The sequence below is a fragment of the Malaya genurostris genome, chromosome 3 (genome assembly GCF_030247185.1).
Source record: "Malaya genurostris strain Urasoe2022 chromosome 3, Malgen_1.1, whole genome shotgun sequence".
Classification (NCBI taxonomy): domain Eukaryota; kingdom Metazoa; phylum Arthropoda; class Insecta; order Diptera; family Culicidae; genus Malaya; species Malaya genurostris.
In genome coordinates this window covers 222,465,308-222,472,797 of record NC_080572.1, presented here as the reverse complement: position 1 = coordinate 222,472,797, position 7,490 = coordinate 222,465,308, and the positions used below count along the sequence as shown (strand labels likewise).

Below are 7,490 nucleotides of genomic sequence, written 5' to 3'. Positions count from 1 at the left end.
ATCCCAGCTGACACAACTGGCGCTGATCATCCCTAGTGCGGGACAGCCGGCGGACACTTTCATCCATCCATCCATCCATCCGCCGATCCTTCGCCCGGCGGCGGCGGCGGCACCATCTCGTGGGGACCGAGAGAAGCCATCGCGCGCGAGCAAACAACGTGAACAAATTCAGTGCGAGAAGTGTGCTACTCTAATAGTAGTGCTGCCGTGCCGTGCGAGAGTAAAATTGGCCAAATGGCCCATTCGCAGTAGAGTACGGCGTGTCCCTGTGCGGCAATAAACACCTTTTTCGGCAAATTCGCAATTTTTCGACGGGTCGTATGCGGTTTCGGTCGATCGGGTCAAGCGAAGTAACGGCGGCGTGCTAATCGAATTCTGATAACGGACGGACGGTCGGAAATCAGGCCAATGTGACTGCGTTGTTGCTTTCACAGCTGATCGCGTTCGTGCGAGTGCCTTGCATTGCGATGACGGGTTCGTCGACGGTTCCGGAAGGCACCGACGAAAATTACTGGAAGAATGACCTCCGCATGGTCCGGTTCGTTCAGGCTCTGTGGTTACCCACCGTGACGGACGGGGCGAATGAGAAAAGTTTGACGGGTGTTGTTAAACTTTTTCTCCGTTTGGTAATCGTTGAGTGAAATGAAAATTCTAACCTCACTTTCGCACGATGGCATTTCTTACTCCGATTAGTGATTGATCGGCGCTGTTCGCCGTTATTGGTCCAGTGTAGTGTTCCGTGCAATCGATTTGTTTGTTATTGAGTGATCAAGTGAGAAATAATTCACTGTTGAGTGTAAGCGGATAGCGCAGGAGGGTCGATAAAAGTGCTGTTTTTTTTCTTTTCTTCTGCGGTGTGCCACGAGGGAGGTTAGATCTAGGCGAAAAGCGAGGTGATTTATTTATATGTGCAGGAAAAGAAGAAAATAAATAAAAAAAAGGTTTCAAGTATTTCAGCACTCGCGCGCACGTTTCGCGTTCCATACACTGATAGGTAGTGTGTGCAGCCAGACGACCAAATATTAATGAAGCAAAATAAAAATAAACATCAAAACAGCATAATAAAACCTCAACCATACAGAACGGAGAGAATTCTAGTGTACCGTGTTCGGAAGGGGCCGCTCGGAAGGATCGCTCATCTGCCGCCTCGTTCCAACTAACGTTGGGATCGGCAAGTTCGTACGACATAGAAAAACATGGTATGTATTTGTGGGTGATGCAGTGCTGCCAAGCTAAGTTAAAATTTGTCGTTTCGTCAGTTCATTCCTGTTGTAGGTTCATAATGGATAACAAATTCACCCAAGGTGTGCATAGTGATACCATTGAGGTGGTCCTGTTAATTCCAGGATACCTAAGTTTTTGCTTATCAAAGCATCAAGTTTTTAATTCAAATTCAAACCTTTTTTCTTGTAAAAAAACTTCCATTTAAATATCCATCAACTGAGAACATCATGCTCGATTTTCAGTGAAATGGTTTACCCTAGACAATCAAAGGACGCCATGTAATATTTAATCCTAGAGCGGCTCAGTTCTTTTATGCCGGTTTTCATTGAAAAAAATATTAGAGGTTTGTATGCAAGACACGACCGATCACGATTACATTAAAAATAAAATAATTCTAAGGTACCCATAATAAATACAAAAATAAAGATGATAGTGGATGCACTAAAAGTCACAAATTACAAACTTGCTCTACTTACGAATGATCAAAATGACAATTAGATTCTTTCAGAACAATTGATTCTACTCTATTTTATGTCTTCAACAAACTCTTACATTTGAAAATTTTTGGAAAATATCCTTCAAATGAAAGTCAATTATGATGATTTCAAACTTACTTAAAAGATCAATTTTGGATACGAACAACCTCAAGATATAAATCTGGACAAATGAAACGATTTTATATCAAATTGATTTTCAAGACAGAGAACGTACAAACTTAATCATTTTATAAACAGCGATTAGAGAAGATTTTAAATATTCTGATCGAAAAATGTGGATGTGAAAAATTTGAATAACCGTCAACCAATAAACTCAGTAATAGTGTAATTTTAATGATCCTTCGTTAAAAAGCGTCGATAATCATCGTGAAAGTGTCTAAAAATAGAATGGCAGCCATACAAGGAAGAAAATATGTGACACAGTCCGCAGAACATATTTTGTTACTTCAATTGATTTTCACTTTTGCATATTAAGGAACCAATGCATACGCAACCAAATTCCTTCATTTTGTTCATATTGTAACATGATTTTATTGATACATGAACGAACTTTGTCATTGCTACAACGCATGTAGTGATAGTTAACTGAAACTGGCGGTAACCCGAGTTTAGTAAGGATTGAAATGATACATGTAAAATCGCAGATAAGCTTGCCTTAAGTTTATCTCTAATACTGTATTTTATTGCATCTGATAAATCTATATATGTGAGTCGGTGCAACTTATTTGTACGAAGTTCCGAATCTTTTGAAGTATTTTATTCCTGGTGGAACAACCGCTTGTTCAAATCTATACTACATAACGATTTGTATTGCATTATTTTTGCTACACTTAGTCTGGATCCCTTCTTTAAAATTCTTGGAAGCAAGATTAGACCAAAATATTATGCTTTATATGACTAAATCAATTTCTAACTATTCAATTAGGTTACACGGTTATTGTTTGGTTTAGTAATAGGGTCTGAGGGATTATGCTGAGTGATAGTTGTATTTATATTTAATCACATTTAATGAAAAATTATTATCTATGATTATCATCATAACACAGCTTTATACAGAATCCATTTGTGCATGTAAATGGAGATTCCAGTATGCTAACTACCCGTGGACAAATTAAAACATTTTTAAACTTTTTCGAATCAAGTTAAATGAGGAAAATTTATCAATAAATCACAGAGATGCAAGCGCTTCAAATTAGGTTCGAAAAATCTATCGCCGATAATTCTAAGTTGGCCTTCTAGTTACCGAAGAATTAAGATAAGCCATGGGAAAAACTAAAGCAGAAATGTATTCTGGCATATATTTATAGATTCCCTTTTTTGCTATAGTTCATACTGAGCAAATCGGACGAGAGTTTGACATCATTCACTGAGACTGTCATTGGCTCGTGAAAACATAGGTCAATTCAATCCAATCTTTCAATGGTATGCAATTGAAATGCTTAAATCACGTTACCGCATAAGTTTAAGGTAAATGTTTTCGAATCGATTGGTAGTTAAATTATATAAATTCATCAACAAATGACTGAGTTCTAAGCGTTCAAAATTATGATAGAAAACAGTTACGCGGTTATTTTTGCATTCTTTTAAACTGACACCCAGCCTCTTACAGTGAAGAGTTAGCAAAAGCGACAATCCAACGAGCGAACGCATATACAATCTAGTCATCACCTCACTGAACGAGCTACTTGTTTCATTCGCAGTCAAGCATCAACTGAAATCAAGAAATGATTTGCAGCATATAGGGTAAGAGCTCCCTATTTCATCTCATTTTTAAAGACGTCGCTCCCGATTTAGCCACTGAAATCACTAAAACTGTTTCATATTACTGCTTCATTCGCCTTGCTCAAAGTTGAGAATTGATTCACAATTCTTCAAAATTTAACTAATATTCATAAAACAGCTAAAAACACTACTATGCTCCTAATTTCATCTCAATGGATTTTTAACCATCCTATCGTTGGTCCTTTATTCATCCTATAAATTAGCAATGGTGACAGCAATCAAAACAAAATATTGCACTACTACACTCTCAGGTTCAAAATGTCAGAATTATTCTTAAAAGCGGCCTAATGCCAACTATGAGACAACACACGATATTTTTAGAACCAGTTTGAAATCATTTTAACCTTTAGCAATTTTTCGGTCGTTTCCGTTACCTTTCGCTTTAAATTTAAAATTTGACTGTAAAGTTAATTTGGTGAACTTTAAATAAAACAAAAAGAGAAATTGTTACTATTTAGACATTAGCCCTTCTTAAAACAAAATGCATAGCCAGAGATGCCATTTATACAGATTTATTTGTATTGTATAGAATTTTGCGTTGGCAAACTGTTTTAAATCAAAGAACAGATTTTATACAGAGTTCCTAAACTCAATACAGATTTGTGCAGGTTCATTAGAGGCTCTTTAGAGGATGTCGGAGCGTCTGTACTCCATGTTAGGAGCGGCTTCAAACAGCGTCTGTTCTGGTATCCAGCGGCTGAGTATGAAATGCTGCATCCCGTCCAGCTAAATCCAAGGTGGCAACCCCACCAACGGGATCGTCCTAGTGCTAGTTGGGACGTTAAACAGAGCAAGCACGATGATCCTCCGGCGAGACAGGGGGTTGGCGTAGGCCTAATAAGCCGCCCATAAAACTTTAATTACAAACAATACAGGAGAGAATATGACCCGGAACAATCGGCATAGACCCACGCGACGAAATAAGGACTACGATTGGAAACTTGGAACATGGAACTGCAAGTCGCTAGGTTTCGCAGGCTGCGACAGGATAATATACGACGAACTAAATCCTCGCAGCTTCGACGTCGTAGCGCTGCAGGAGCTTTGTTGGATGGGACAGAAGGTGTGGAAAAGCGGACATCGAGCGGCTACCTTCTACCAAAGCTGTGGCACAACGAACGAGCTGGGAACTGGCTTTATAGTGCTGGGCAAGATGCGTCAGCGAGTGATTGGGTGGCAGCCGATCAACGCTAGGATGTGTAAGTTGAGAATTAAAGGCCGTTTTTTCAATTACAGCATCATCAACGTGCACTGCCCACATGAAGGGAGACCCGATGACGAGAAAGAAGCGTTCTACGTGCAGCTGGAACAAGTCTATGACGGCTGCCCACGCAGAGACGTAAAAATTGTCATCGGTGACATGAATGCCCAGGTAGGAAGGGAGGCAATGTACCGACCGGTAATCGGGCCGAACAGCCTGCATGCCGCATCGAATAACAACGGCCAACGGTGTGTCAACTTTGCGGCCTCCCGAGGAATGGTAGTCAGAAGCACCTTCTTTCCCCGCAAGGATATCCACAAAGCTACGTGGAGATCACCTGACCAACAGACCGAAAACCAAATCGACCACGTTTTGATCGACGGAAAATTTTTCTCGGACATCAACAATGTTCGCACCTACCGCAGTGCGAATATAGATTCGGACCACTACTTGGTTGCTGTATGCATGCGCTCAAAACTTTCGACGGTGGCTACCCGACGTCGAAACCGATCGTCGCGGTTTAACATTGCGCGGCTCCGGGATGCAGGAGTAGCCCAAGATTACGCGCAGCAGTTGGCAGTGGCACTACCAACGGAAGAGCAGCTTGGTGCAGCTACTCTTGAAGATGGCTGGAGACACATCCGATCTGCCATAGGTAGCACTGCATCAGCAACGCTAGGTACGGCGGCTCCGAACATAAGGAACGACTGGTTCGACGACGAATGTGAACAGTTAGTGGCCGAGAAGAATGCAGCTTGGGCAAGTAAGCTGCAACACCGGACGAGAGCAAACGAGGAGAGATACAGACAGGCGCGGAACAGACTAAACTCGGTATCCCGTAGAAAAAAGCGCCAACAGGAAGACCGAGATCGCGAAGCGATGGAACAGCTGTTCCTTGCTAATGACACAAGGAAGTTCTACGAGAAGGTGAACCGTTCGCGCAGAGGCCATGTGCCACAGGCCGATATGTGCAAGGACACCAACGGGGATCTTCTCACGAACCACTGTGAGGTGATCGAGAGGTGGCGGCAGTATTTCGACGAGCACCTCAATGGCGATGTGGCGGAATACGAAAGTGGCGGCGCAGTAACGAACTTGGGAACGCGTGCGGAGGACGATAGACTGCCGGTCCCAGACCTTCAAGAAGTGCAGGAGATGGTAAGCCGGTTGAAAAATAATAAGGCCGCTGGCGTTGACCAACTACCAAGCGAGCTACTAAAACACGGTGGTAATGCACTAGTGAAAGCATTGCACTGGGTCGTTACCAAGATCTGGGAGGACGAGATTTTACCGGAGGAATGGATGGAAGGAATCGTGTGTCCCATCTACAAAAAGGGCGATAAGCTGGATTGCTGCAACTACCGCGCGATAACTCTGCTGAACGCCGCCTACAAGGTACTCTCCCAAATCTTATGCCGTCGACTTTCACCGATTGCAAACGAATTCGTGGGACAATATCAGGCAGGATTTATGGGCGAACGCGCTACCACGGACCAAGTGTTCGCCATCCGCCAGGTGTTGCAAAAGTGCCGCGAATACAATGTGCCCACACATCACTTATTCATCGATTTCAAATCAGCCTACGACACAATCGATCGAGAACAGCTATGGAAAATCATGCACGACTACGGATTCCCGGACAAACTGATACGATTGGTCAAGGCTACGATGGATCGAGTGATGTGCGTTGTTCGAGTATCGGGGATAAACTCGAGTCCCTTCGAAACTCGCAGAGGGCTACGGCAAGGTGATGGCCTTTCGTGTCTGCTATTCAACATTGCTTTGGAGGGTGTGATAAGAAGAGCGAGGATAGACACGAGTGGCACGATTTTCAGAAAGCCCGTCCAGCTACTTGGTTTCGCTGATGATATTGATATTATAGCACGCAACTTTGAGAAGATGGAAGATACGTACATCGGACTAAAAGCTGAGGCCAAGCGGATCGGACTAGACATCAATGTGTCAAAGACAAAGTACATGAAATGCAGGGGCTCGAGAGAAGATAACGTCAGCCACCCATTGCGAGTTCTGATTGGCGGTGATGAAATCGAAATGGTCGACGAGTTCGTGTACTTGGGCTCACTGGTGACTGCCGATAATGACACCAGCAGAGAAATTCAGAGACGCATATTGTCAGGAAATCGTGCTTACTTTGGACTGCGCAAGACGCTTCGATCGAGCAAAATTCGCCGTCGTACGAAGTTAACTATCTACAAAACGCTGATTAGACCGGTTATCCTCTACGGGCATGAGTCCTGGACAATGCTTGCGGAGGACCAACGCGCACTAGCTGTTTTTGAACGGAAGGTGTTGCGAACCATCTTCGGTGGAGTGCGGATAGAAGACGGTACGTGGAGAAGGCGAATGAACCATGAACTGCACCAGTTGCTGGGAGGACCAACCCTCGTCCAAACGGCCAAGGTCGGGCGGTTACGGTGGGCCGGGCATGTTGTTAGAATGTCGGAGAACAACCCGGTTAAAATGATTCTCGATAATGATCCGACCGGTATAAGAAGAAGAGGCGCGCAGCGGGCAAGATGGATCGATCAAATTGAGGACGACCTGCGGACCCTTCGCAGCTACCGAGGCTGGCGGCGAACAGCCATGAACCGAGTTGAATGGAGACGCCTCCTGTATACAGCAGAGACCCGCGTGGTCTACGACTGATAGAGTAAGTAAGAGTAAGGTTCATAAAAAGTGAGAAGTAAAAATTAGACTTTTCTCTCTGAGTATCTATTAGTATTCGATTTCAGTTATTCTTTAAAAGTTTATTATTCAACAGACAA

At 43.3% G+C, this 7,490-nt stretch overlaps 1 protein-coding gene across 1 annotated transcript in view; it reads left to right on the top strand.

Moving 5' to 3' along the window:
- The first annotated feature begins 240 nt into the window (after positions 1 to 240).
- The window catches only part of LOC131435482 (serine-rich adhesin for platelets), a 549,621-nt gene continuing 542,371 nt past the window's right edge, over positions 241 to 7,490 (top strand). The window contains exon 1 of the mRNA XM_058603410.1: positions 241 to 1,199. The gene's annotated coding sequence lies outside the window, so the exon portion shown is untranslated. The remainder of the gene's footprint in view (positions 1,200 to 7,490) is intronic.